This window comes from Cyanistes caeruleus, chromosome 27 (assembly GCF_971803275.1).
Source record: "Cyanistes caeruleus chromosome 27, bCyaCae1.hap1.1, whole genome shotgun sequence".
NCBI classification, from domain to species: Eukaryota; Metazoa; Chordata; class Aves; order Passeriformes; family Paridae; genus Cyanistes; species Cyanistes caeruleus.
The window spans coordinates 1,659,333-1,672,947 of record NC_141727.1 but is presented as its reverse complement, the minus strand read 5'-3'; positions in this window follow the sequence as shown (position 1 = coordinate 1,672,947).

Sequence of the window (13,615 nt, the reverse complement as noted above, 5' to 3'; positions counted from 1 at the left end):
GAATTGTTCCCTGGCAGGGTGGGCAGGCCCTGGCACAGGGTGCCCAGAGCAGCTGGGGCTGCCCCTGGATCCCTGGCAGTGCCCAAGGCCAGGCTGGACATTGGGGCTGGAGCAGCCTGGGACGGTGGGAGGTGTCCCTGCCCATTGCAGAGGGTGGGACTGGGTGACTTTAAAGGTCCCTTCTAACCCAACCCATTCTGGGTTGCTCTGAATTTATCCATTATGATGCTGTGCTCTCCCTGGCAAAACTGTTTTCTGTATTTAAAGGTGAGCTGCATCTTTGCCAGGCCCTTGGACTGTTTTTGCTGGACTATCCCATACACTTCATGCTTTACCTTTGCCCTGATGGGATCAAATTTGGCATTTCCTTTACCCTTTGAACCAAATACTTCTCCTTTGCTACATCCACAGCAGAAAAGGCTCAGGTCCTTGGTGACCATGTTGCCACCAAAAGCCTCCTTCACTTGTCCTTCAGTCTCTGCAGATTTTCTCCATTAAGTGTTTAGAAAGGCACTATTTGGCTCACAGGTTTAGGTCTCTCCTCTTTGGCTAAATGCAGAAGCAGACCACTGACCCAGGGTCCCCAGTCCCCTCCAGTTCAGTAATAGTTTGAGACTGGTTTTCTCCTAAACCAAGCCACATCAAACATTCACTTCTAAAATATTCAAGTTCCTCTCGAGTCTATCAACTCAATTTTGTATCTGAAACCACCCATGTACCACCCTGTTCATCACCACCAAACTCACTGACTTCTTAGACTTGGGTTCCTTCTTTTGATTTTCAGATGAAGAGGTGAGAATACACAGGACACACCTGTGTCAGACCCCTCGAGGGGAAAAAAAAACACTGAAAAGTGAACCTACAGCCTCAGCTGCTGAGCTGTGCATGGTCAAGAGGCAGCACACACAGATTCCATGTGCCCAGAAAGCCACTTGTACCAAATAAATCATCGACACAGAGCAAAGCATCACTCAGGTTGCTCTAACAGAGTCCAGCTTGAGCTGTCAGTGACAGCTCTGTGCTGTTATCTGGAAGGGCAGCACAAGTTTGTTCACTTCCCCTGGCACATCTCTGTGGCTGGAAAGCCAAACTCTCCCTGCAGCCTTCGTGGAGTGAGTGCTGACACGGGCCCAGAGAGACTGGGAAAGGGGAGCCCCCCTCAGCAGGGGCTTAGGTGTCAATTAGGCTGAAGGACATTATTAATAAATTAATAAATTAAAAAATAAATTAATAATAATAATACTATTAATAAATAAATACATAAATACATAAATAAATAAATAAAATTAAAATCCAGATGATTTTAGGAAGTTTTGCAGCAGGAATGAAATACCAGCTGTGTCCTAGGTGAGAAGTGCCAAGCCAGCAGACACTTCCCAGCAAACGTAGAAAGAAGAGTCTGGCAAGTGGTGGGAGGGTCAGTGGAGAGGGAACAGGAGCCTCCACGTGTGCAAGGCAGCACAGAGCAGTCCTGAGTGCTACAATCACTGAATTACAAATGCCCGTGTCTGTTCTACCCTCACCAACAGCTCTGATTGCCGTGAGTCTGGAAATCCTGCCTGAGGAGCAGCTCACACAGAAAACAAGGCAAAACCCCCCAGAACATTCTGCATGGGAAATTCTGTTACAAACCCATCTTTGCCTTTATCCCAAGCAAACCAAAACGTGAGGGGAAGGCACAAAGCCAGGAACAGCTGTGCCCAGTGATTCTGGTCCTGCAGTGTCCCGGGCTGGAGCAGCAGCTCTGCCTCCGTCCCTGGGCTGGCTTGAAGCCGTGGAGCCCCGCAGCACCTTCGTGTCCCCCATCCCTGCCCGCTGAGCCCCGGCTCCCTGTGCCAGCCCCATCCTCCCACCTTCTCCCCCAGAAAAGCAGCCTGCAGGGCAGAATCAATGCCAGCCACTGCCGGGGCTCATTCGCACCCTGAGCAGACCTGAGCACACTCCAGGGCTATAATCCTCCCAGTTTTCCTCCCAGCCCACAGAATCTCCCACCCGTTTCCTCATCCCGCTCTTGCAGGGGAGGTTGATCCTCCCCTGGTCCCCTCTGTCCCGCGTCCCCTTCCCGCAGCCGCTGCCCCGCCTGGCCCGGCCGGGAGCGGGGGATGCTCCGGGCGCTGCAGGGGCGCGGCTCGCCCGGGACCCCCTGGCAGCGATGGGGACGTGCCCGGGGACCGGGGCAGAGCATCCACGGGGGGCTGCGCTCCCACAGCCCCGGGCTGTCCCAAAGGACGCTCCGCATTCCCTCCCGGCGCTGTCCCAAAGGACGCTCGTGTTCCTCCCCGGGTCCCGGCGCTGCCCCACGGGCACCCCGAGCTGCCCCACGGATACCCCGAGCTGCCCCACGGGCACCCCGAGCTGCCCCACGGGCACCCAGATCTGCCCCACGAACACCCAGATCTGCCCCACGGACACCCCGAGCTGTCCCACGGACACCCCGAGCTGCCCCACGGACACCCCGAGCTGCCCCACGGACACCCAGATCTGCCCCACGGACACCCCGAGCTGTCCCACGGACACCCCGAGCTGCCCCACGGGCACCCCGAGCTGCCCCACGGGCACCCAGATCTGCCCCACGGGCACCCCGAGCTGGATTCTCCTTCCCCCGTCCCCGGGTCCCGGTGCCGCCCCACGGACCCTCGGCTCCCCCCGGGTCCCCGGCTCGAAGGCGGTGCCGGGGCCGGTCCCCGCGGGCGGTGCTGACCCGAAGTAGGCGGCGGCGGGCGGTGGCGGCAGGAGGAGGAGGAGGAGGAGGATGCGGCTGAGTTTGGCGGCGGAGCGCATGGTGCGGGCGGTGCCGGTCCCAGCTCGCTGCGGGCCGCCCGGCGCCGCGGCTCTTTAAACGGGAGGCGGGGCGGCCCCGTCCCCTCCCGTCCCCTCCCGTCCCCTCCCGTCCCGTCCCCTCCCGTCCCGTCCCGTCCCGTCCCGTCCCCTCCCGTCCCGTCCCGTCCCGTCCCGTCCCCTCCCGTCCCGTCCCCTCCCGTCCCGTCCCCTCCCGTCCCGTCCCGTCCCGTCCCGTCCCGTCCCCTCCCGTCCCCTCCCGTCCCGTCCCGTCCCCTCCCGTCCCGTCCCCTCCCGTCCCGTCCCCTCCCGTCCCCTCCCGTCCCGTCCCGTCCCGTCCCGTCCCGTCCCCTCCCGTCCCCTCCCGTCCCGTCCCGTCCCGTCCCGTCCCGTCCCCTCCCGTCCCCTCCCGTCCCGTCCCGTCCCGTCCCGTCCCGTCCCCTCCCGTCCCGTCCCCTCCCGTCCCGTCCCGTCCCGTCCCGTCCCGTCCCCTCCCGTCCCGTCCCCTCCCGTCCCGTCCCGTCCCGTCCCGTCCCGTCCCCTCCCGTCCCCTCCCGTCCCGTCCCGTCCCGTCCCGTCCCGTCCCGTCCCCTCCCGTCCCCTCCCGTCCCCTCCCGTCCCGTCCCGTCCCGTCCCGTCCCGTCCCCTCCCGTCCCGTCCCGTCCCCTCCCGTCCCCTCCCGTCCCGTCCCGTCCCGTCCCCTCCCGTCCCCTCCCGTCCCGTCCCGTCCCGTCCCGTCCCGTCCCCTCCCGTCCCCTCCCGTCCCGTCCCGTCCCGTCCCGTCCCGTCCCCTCCCGTCCCGTCCCGTCCCCTCCCGTCCCGTCCCGTCCCCTCCCGTCCCGTCCCCTCCCGTCCCCTCCGGTCCCACCGCCGCCGGGAACCCCCGGGGCTCCCTGGGGACCCGCCGCCCCCCCAGCCTCGGGGACGCCGCGCCGGGTCCTTCCATCCCCGCACAATTCCTCAGTCCCGGCGGGATTTCTTCACCCTCGCTGAGCCTCTCCATCCCCGTGGGATCCCTCCATGCCCGTGGGATCCCTCCATCCCCACGGGATCCCTCCATCCCCAAGGGATCCCTCCATCCCCACGGGATCCCTCCATCCCCACGGGATCCCTCCATGCCCATGGGATCCCTCCATGCCCGTGGGATCCCTCCATGCCCGTGGGATCCCTCCATGTCCGTGGGATCCCTCCATCCCCACGGGATCCCTCCATCCCCACGGGATCCCTCCATGCCCGTGGGACCCCAAGGCGACTCTCGGGGCTCTGTGCCCCCAGACCCCGGCAGGACTCGCTGTGGCTCAGCACCGGGCTCCGGGATGCCCGGCAGTGCCCCATGGAACGATAGCTGTGGGTGCAGCAGGGGAACATCCCATTTCCCTGCCTTTGGGAAGTTGTCAGGGGAGGGAAGCGTCGGGGAAGAGGTGAAGAGGCACCTGCTGTGCCCAGCACATCTCTCCTCCTGCTCCAGCTCGCTGCTCTGCTGTTCATGGATGTAGATCGCAGCACATCCTGCACGGAGCAGCTCTCACAGACACGTGTAACCAAACATGCATTGCACAAGTGACACCTCCTAGAAATGCTGGGGGGAAGGAGCCTTTGGAGGTCTCCAGACAAATCTCCCATCCCAAATCGAGGTCTGGCCAAGTCCTGCAGACCCCCAAGGATTCCCATCCCCACAGCTCCCCGGGCACTCGTCCTACAGATGCACAACCCTCCAGGGGAAGGGGTTTAACATCCAGCCTCATCCTCCCAAGTGCAGTTACACAAACCTTCCAAGGTGGCAGGCTGAGAAACCCAGCACATCCTAGAGACAAAGAATCCCAGCAGGATCCTCAGGTGCCTCAGGATGTGGAGGATGAAGACCTGTTCTCTGCTACTGGGACCGGTGCTGCTCTCCAGTCTGCAGCTGGGCTTGTCCTTTTTTGTTTCCCTTCTGGCACTTCCCCAGGGCAGAGCATCCCTCAGCCCTGTCCCCTGCCTGGCAGAGATGAGTCTGTCAAGGACTAGTGATTTTAGGAGAGGGATTGAGGTAAGCAGGGCCAACAAGAGCAGTCACTACCTCACACCAGTCCTGCTACAGAAGGAAGAGGAAGCCCTGCTCTCCTCCTGTGCTCTGTCCTGAGCTGGGCTCTGCCCCTGGCCCTGGTGGCACAGGAGGTTGGGCAGGGCTGAGTGTCACAAAAGTCTGGAGCATCATGAAGGGGGTAGCAGATACCATGAAAAATGGGGTGAAGAAGGGCAGTGTAACTGTTCCAGCCCTTTCAGAGCTCCCCAACACCCAGGACTGTCCCAGGACCCTCCTGACTCCCCATGAACTGCTCAGCTGCAGCCTCATCTCAACCTCGCTGCCCAAATATTCAAGGAGCAGCAAAGTTCCATTTCCCTGCCCCTCTGAGAAGTTCTTCTCCTTCCCTGCTCTTGGCAGGGCTCATCAGGTGATTTGCACAGAGATTTGCTGGTTTTGTCACCCCTGTTCAGGGATGTTTGCATAAGAAACACTTTCAGTGCTATTTTTCAAAGAATCACAGAATGGTTTGGGTTGGAAGGGACCTTGCAGGCCACCTCATTCACCCCCCCTGCCATGGCACCTTCTACTAGACCAGGTTTCTCCAAGCCCTGTCCAACCTGGCCTTGGACAGTTCCAGGGATGGAGTATCCATATTTTCCAGTGAATTGTACAGGAATGGCTGGGAGAGGGGGTTGCTTTTGATAATCCTCTCATTTTTTTACTCACTTTTTGCTACCACAACATCATGCAGAGGATATGGACATCAGCATTTTCTGAGAGCACCTCAAGGAATGCATTTGTACATTCATGAATATTTTTCAGCCACAGTGTCAAGATCCCAGGCAGATCCTGGGAGCAGCTGAGGAGGAAGGCAGCTCCCTGAGAGTGGAACCACGTGGAACCAGCACCATGCTGTGCTCCCCAGGGTCACATCCAGGCCTTGATGTCTTTGGCAAGGAAGGTCACAGCGCAGCCTCTGCAGTCCTGCTGGGAGTTGCTCTCCAGATTTTCATGCTCTGGAGCACCACAGTCACAATCCTTTGGGTTCTAGAGCAGCCCAGATCCCTTTTCTCAGACTCTGGGAGAAGCTGTGACACCTTTAAACCCCTCCTGGGTGCTCAGCACCTCAGTGTGTCAGGAACCTGCCTGGATGTGTTCTCCCCATCCTGCCTGGGGACAGGAGCACTGCTGGGCAGAGTTCCCACTGCACCTCTGCCCAGGGACCAGAGGGAATGGGAGGGGTGGTGGCTCTGGGCAAAGCTGTGGCAGGTGAGGGGCTCCCAGTAGTTCTGGAAACTCTTGGAAGCTCCAGTACTGCTGTGCCCAACACACAGATTCCCAGGAGAGCCTTGAAGCCTTGCAGAGGAAGGAAGGAGTCCTGGACCCCACAGGACTGTGCAGCTCCAGCCAGACCTGCTGAGGAGGGGTGGAGGGGGCTGGCCAGGACCCAGGTGATGAAGTGCCTGCAGAGAACAATCCTGTGCTGATGTTTGAACCCTTCTGTCCCAGGCAGGGAATTCCAAGGACAGCTCACAGGGGGCTGCCAAGGGAGGCAGTTCAGTGCTGGGACAGAGGGCCCAGACACCTCTCCTGGGAGGTGTCTCTGATGTGAGCAAGGGACCTTCCCATAGTTTGGAGGCCACATTTTCACACCCCCAGCAGTATCTGTTTATATTGGCAGAGTTGTGGTTGGCAGGACACATTTTCCCTTCTGGCTGAAGGCTGTGGAAGTGTCTGGAGGCAGGTGGGAGCTACAGGGCAGATGGAGGAGCAGCCACACTCCCTGGTGTTACAGCTGGGGCTGACTGAGCCCACCACAGCCCAGATGAAGCAATGTCTGCACTGAAGAGCTGCCAGAAGAAAAGGCTGAGCTCCTGGGCCAGCTGAGCACACCTTGAGGCCATGGAGGGTCTCTGTGACCTGCCCTTCCTGGTCCTGGTTCGTTCTGCCAGCAATGGGGAGCCTGGGAGAGGTGTTGGGCTGAGGAAGGACAGCCCTGGCTGTGCCTTCTGCTCTTCTCACGGCAGGACAGCTGGAGATGAGTCTTCAGCAGATGTCCAAGTGACAGTGTGTGGGACAATGTGAGTGCTCTTCTTGTCCCCAGACCTCTCTTCCTTGGATTATTGTGCAGCTGCTGTAGCAGGGCCTGTCCCCACAATTCCTGCCTGGCATGAGCTGTGGGAGAGCCCAGCGTGGGAGGAGAGGTGTCCAAGGAGGGAGGAGCAGTCCTGAAGCTGCTCTTGGGGAAAATCCAATGCAGATTGGTTGGGCAGTGAAGAGCTGGGTCAGAAGGAGGATAAAGATGAGTTGGTGTGTGAAGAAAAGATGTCAGGAGAGACACCAGACAGACCTGGAGGAGGACAAGGTGGTGGAGCTGGGCATGAAGCAAGTCCAAGAGCAGGAGTGTGAGTGGCTCCGTGCTGCCTCAGGACTCTGCTCCAACAGCACAACGGGAAAAGGCTTTGCCAGAGGCAGGGCTGAGGCTCAGGTGTGCTGAGGACTCTGGAGAACAAGGCTGGAATTCATCAGGGGACAGCAAAACTGGTGAAAATCAGAAGGCAGCAGGAACACCTGAGAATCTGAGGGGTCCCCCCCAAATGGGTGAGGCTGCTCTCAGTGTTCCACTGCACAGACCAAGGCCAGGGCTCAGGCTTTGCCATGGGCTCCCAAGCCAGTAAAACCAACGAGAGCCTGGAGAAAGAACAGCTGTCTTCTGTCCTGGCAAGCTCCTATATCCCAATTCCTGGGGTCATGCTCCAGGGCTTCTCATTGCCTTGGCCTCTCCCGTTCAGTTATTTTGTTTCAGAGCTGTTTTGATCCCTGCTGGTTTGACAGCATTTCCCAAGGCACAATGGCCATGTTTCTTCTAAAGCAGATAATTTCTGAGCCAGCTGCTTGTTGCTCTGTGCCGTGGCCATCTGGGCAGGTACCTGGATCAGCAGTGATTTCACACCTACAGGTTACACAGGGCTTTTCTCTAGGGTGTTTCCAAGGGCATTTTAATCCAATTTCAGTTGCCACCTGACTTCATTTGATTCACCACAAAGAGACAAATATTGTGAGATTTTGGAGAAAAGGCATTTTGAGGGATTCATGCAAACACAAAATTTTCCCACTCAATGTTGATTTTATGCTGGATTTGACTTCACAGGAATTTCTGATACTTGGGTATTGATTAAATGTATTGGGCATCCAATCACTCAGGACCTTTGGCTCCCTTCATCACAGCTCCAGCACCAGCCCTGGTTCTTCTGGGTCTTCATTGGCAATGAGGAGAACACAAGGGTAGATATTCCCTCTGTTTTTCCTATTTTGGTCTCCTGATGTCCTGTTCTCCTTGATGACCACCCAGGAGGTCTGAGATGATGTGTTTATGGAAGGCTGTGTTTAACTAAGCCCTTGTTGTATGTTGGAAAGTCACTGTCCATAAGGAGATGATGAATGAGCTCAACATTCCCATCCCAGACATGAGACAGATCCCTCTCCCCTGCCCCACTTTGCTGCTTTTTCCTGTGACAATGGTGCTTATTCCACCAGCTGGAGGCTGAGGAGGGAATCAACCCCCAGCTCATCTCAGGGAATGTTCTGGAGCACTGCTGCTCTCCACCCAAGCCCTGCTCTGCAGCTTCACCAGCACCCAGAGACCCTGTACCTGGATTTGGGGTTTTCCTCAGCTCATCCCAGCAGGAATGCCAAGGAGCAGCAGCTGTTGCCTATGAGCAGCCTGATTTCATGGTGCACTGATGGAAGGCACAGGTCCCTCTCCCACCTCAGCCAGGGGTGCTGTGGAACAGGGAAAGGTGTGGAGAGCAACAGGATCAGAGCCAGAGGTCTGGAGAAGGAGCTGTGGGGTTGGGATCTCTCTGTTTGGATGACAGACAAAGGATGCAGGAACAACAGAGCTGGTCCAGACCTCTCACTCTGATAGAGAGTGGGCAAGAACTTACAGTGATTGTGACATTGAGTTAAGCCATTAAATGGCATTTTAAATAAACCCCCCACTGGATGCTGTCCCTCACACAGCCAGGACATTGTCACCAGCTCTGGGACTGCAGGGGGCACCAAGTCACAGAAGCCAAATTTTTGCATGCAGTTTAAGGAGAAACCATGTAGATTTATGGAAGGAAAAACCCCCAGTGTTACTAAAGCCATCAACACTACCTTGGGCTGGGGAAGTCCCTAAGCTGCAAATTCTTGCTGTCTGGGAAATTTTTCAGGAGAAGTCTCGTTACGTGCACATTCTGTTCCTGTGATTTTCCCAAGGAATCTGCTTTTGCACAGTGTTGCTGCTGGGCAGGAGCCAAATTTCAAAATCTAAACAGAAAATTGGGGAAATTGTGAAACAGATCAAAAGAAAAATCAAATTACAAAGGTGGCGAAAATGAAAGCAGGGGACACGTCATGGATCAGAAACACGCAGCCCTCGGGAGGATGAAAGGCAGAAGGGAACATGATGAGACTCCTCGGGAAAAGCCCACTGCTCCCTGACAGCATCCAAGTACCTGGTGGGGATTTCCTGCTGTAGCTTTGTCTGGAGATGCAGCAGGTCAGGGCTGGATCCACAGTCTCCAGTGGGGGTGGGAAGTGTCCTCTGGTCCTTTTGTGCCATGGAGAGCAGCTCAGGCAGGGCAGGGGACACTGCTGAGGAGTCCTGGGGTGAGGTGGACAGAGATGACCTGAGAGTCCTCTCAGGTGAGGTGGACAGAGATGAAAGGAGAAGCATGAGGAGCGTCCAGAGGATCTGAAGGCCAAGACTCAGAGTCTACACATATTGTCCAGGGTCTGCCTCTCACCACAAAGAGAGGCTGAGTGAGGGGTGCCATGAACTGCACTGTGAACACACCCACCTGCACCCCACCACAGGGGCTTCCAGCCTAAACCCACTGGGGACCTGACAGAAACTGAAATCCTGGGTTTCCAACTTCCTCTGGCAGTGGAAGGTCCCTGCCTGTGCAGCAAGGCAGGACAGGGAGGTGGAGGGATCAGATGTTCCTCAGGATATTTTGAAGTGAGCCATGGTGGTGGCACTTGTCCTGACAGAAAGGACAATGACCTGTGTTGGGCCACCCAGAAGGGCTGGTGATGCTGCAGCCTGACAGTGAGGCATGAACAGAACAACAGCATGGGGTTGGAACTTGATCATCTTCAACCCAAACCATTCTCTGATCCTGTGATGAAGACACAAAATGAGGAGGAAGCAGAGCTGCATCTCTCAGTAGGGCCTGTGGTGATCAGACATGGAGTTTAAACTAAAAGAGGGTACATTCAGGCTAGCTATAAAGAAAAAAATACAGGTGGTGAGGCTCTGGCACAGGGTGCCCAGAGAAGGTGTGGCTGCCCCATCCCTGGAAGTGTCCAAAGCCAGGTCTGTTTGTCCAAGGCCAGGTCAGACAAGGTTTGGAGCAGCCTGGTTTTGTTGAAGATGACCCTGCCCATTGCATTGCCCATTGTCTGTAAAGGTTCCTCCCTACCCAAAGCACCCTGTGATTGCTCAGGACAGGATTGAACAGCAGGGCCAGGGTAGTCCTTGCACCCTGGAAAAAACAGGAGAACAGAGAGGAGCTGCTTCATCCTGGTCAGTCTTGCTGAGGTCCCAGGAAAAGGCCAACAGATCAGAGAGGCCTCTTGGCTGGATGGAGAGGGACTGCTGGTCCCAGCTAATACTCAGTCCACGTGAAGCTGCTGGGCTGCAAGAAGGGAATCAATGCCAAACTGAGCCAGCCTAAGAGCTCAGTGCTGCCTAAAGAGGAATCACTCTCCCCCTCCTTTCTTCATCCCCTCTGTTCCCAGCTGTCCTGACCACTGTTTGACACCATATTCTGCATAATTCTGCATAATCAGTGATCTGAACTAGTCCATGGAGAGCTCTGTGGGCCCCCAGCTGGTTCCAGGGGGGATGTTTGGGTGGATACCCAGCCTTTGGCAGAGAGGCAGAGATGTGGGGAGCAGCTCCCTGCTTCTGTCAGTGCTGGGCTGGAGCTGAGCTCCCACCACCCCAGGAGCTTCCCCTGAGCACATCCTGTCTCACACAGGTCCTGGAGGCCAAGCCCTGAGCCAGAGCAGGGACTGGGCAGAGAACCCCCTGAGCCTGAGCCCTGCAGTGCCAGCCAGGCCCTCAGCTGAGCTGGGCTCACCCAAAGTGTCTCCAGAACAGCCCCAGGGTCCCCAGGTGGGTCCTTCCCCCAGTGAAGGCAGCTGGGCCTGCAGCTCCAGGTGCTGCCCTGGGACGAGCTGATCGCTTTGCAGGGAGGAACAAATTGTAATTTCCAAAGCACTGAACACACACCTCATCAATCAGGTGCATTTTGGTAGATGAGTCAGGCTCAGGAGAATAAAATCCAGGGAGTGCAGCCAAGTAGGGCCTGTCTTGCCCCTTACCCATCCTCAACCAATGGGACCACATTCCGAGAGTGGGACCAAGTCCTGGCTCATTTTTGAATCCATGTCATTCAACAAATGCTTTTGGGAGCTGTGTTTTGAATCCTCTGGGTTTGCTGTCAACCACAGTTTCCTGGCCACAGCGTGTGGGCCACTGGCTACGTGCTCTGAGCCTCCTTTTCCATGAGCTGCACCCTCCGGACGCTGCTCCATGAACGGCCATGGAGAGGACAAGCAGCCACACACAGGAGCAGGGAAGTGATTAAGAGGAAACAAAGTGGATGTGGATGCCAGACTGGAGGGTTCTGAGAGCAGGAATGAACTACCAACAGCCTCAAATCGATCATCTGCTATTGCTTCAGCAAATAAATGGAAGTGGGGTAGAGCCTGGGAGACTCAGAGGCGAAGCAGTGCTGGGAGGAATAGGAAAGGACAGAACAGGAATAAATTGGGGGTGAGAGGGAAAGCAGGAAGCACTGATGTAATGCACACCCAGTAAAGAAGAGGTTAAGGGCTGAAGAAATGAATATTTAAACTACAGGTTTGTAAGAAACCACGGGAAAAAAATATTATAAACGTTCCACATGAATTTGGCAAAGTGGGCTCTGTCTGGGGATTTTCCTTCCTTCCTTCTGCAGACAGAAAACATCACAGCCTGAATTTGCCTCTCCGACTGTCCGAGGGGGAAATCTCCCCCTCGCCGGCATGCCTTGAATTTGAAGCCTGAATTTGCAAGCAAAAGTGTTAAATGGGACAGAATTATCGGCAAACCTGAGTCCTGCTGTGCCTCTGGGTAAAGCCGAGCTTTTCCCCTCCGGGCTGCCCAGCCCGGCTCCGCTGCCCTGCGCTGCCAGCAGATGGTACTGTGCCCCCGAGCATCGCCTCTGCTCCGGGAAATCCTTCCCGAGCTGGGGAAAAGTGTTTGCTGCTCTTCCCGGCCCTCCCCGCTCACCCCACCGCCCCTTCTGCCCCAGCACCCCGAGCCCGAGGAGAGGGGAGGCTGCTCCTGGGGACCCCCTCACCCCGCAGGGACACCGAGCCCGCAGCTGGCAGGGACTTGGCTTTTGCTGCCCCCATCACCTGGGGCACTTCCACCCACAGGGCTGGGGAGGTGGGGTGCACTGGGCTCGTCCTTCAGCTGTGGTTCTTTTCCAGACCGATTGTCCTCCCGCATCCTCAGAGCTGGGACACCCCAGTGATGGGCACTGCCAGGGGCACACGGCCTTGGGGAAGGTGTTTTTGGGGATAGAACCTGTGCCTGTGCTTTGCTGGACAGCCCAGGCTTGTCTGTGGTGAGACCAGGGGAGAATCAGTGACCCAGGGCTTCAACCCACACCACAAATGGACACAGGGCAGGGTGTCCAGAGCAGCTGTGGCTGCCCCTGGATCCCTGAATCCCTGGATCCCTGGATCCCTGGGTCCCTGGGTCCCTGGATCCCTGAGTCCCTGGGTCCCTGCATCCCTGGGTCCCTGAATCCCTGGGTCCCTGGATCCCTGAGTCCCTGCATCCCTGGATCCCTGAGTTCCTGCATCCCTGGGTCCCTGGGTCCCTGGGTCCCTGAATCCCTGGGTCCCTGCATCCCTGGGTCCCTGGGTCCCTGGATCCCTGGGTCCCTGGATCCCTGGATCCCTGGGTCCCTGCATCCCTGGGTCCCTGCATCCCTGGGTCCCTGCATCCCTGGGTCCCTGCATCCCTGGATCCCTGGGTCCCTGAATCCCTGGGTCCCTGCATCCCTGGGTCCCTGGATCCCTGGGTCCCTGAATCCCTGGGTCCCTGCATCCCTGGGTCCCTGGGTCCCTGGGTCCCTGGATCCCTGGGTCCCTGGGTCCCTGAATCCCTGGGTCCCTGAATCCCTGGGTCCCTGAATCCCTGGGTCCCTGCATCCCTGGGTCCCTGGGTCCCTGGATCCCTGGGTCCCTGGGTCCCTGGATCCCTGGGTCCCTGCATCCCTGGGTCCCTGCATCCCTGGGTCCCTGGGTCACTGCATCCCTGGGTCCCTGGATCCCTGGATTCCTGGGTCCCCGGGTCCCTGGGTCCCTGGGTCCCTGGCAGTGTCCAAGCCAGGCCACCTGGGATGAAGGGAGGTGTCCCTCCCCATGGCAGGGGTGGGTCTGCAGGGTCCCTTCCCTCCCAAACCCCTGACTCTGGGGTGCTCGGGCAGCTGTCACAGCCCACTGGATGGCACTTCTGTCCCACTGTCCTGAGCTCTCTGGGAAAGGTCCCCATCCAGTCAAGCTTCCCCAGGACAGGGAGCTCAGGTGGGAGGCACCTGCTCTGTAGCAGGAGGGACTGCACCACCCTCACTGCATTTTAGGAGAGTTCCTATCAAATGAAGATGGTCTTTGAGAAACTCGAGTGATTGAGAGTCATCCACTGTTTGTTGTGTGTGAGCAGGGCACAAGATGCTGCCCATGCCATTTCTGAATCCCAAACACGCTCTTGTGATCACA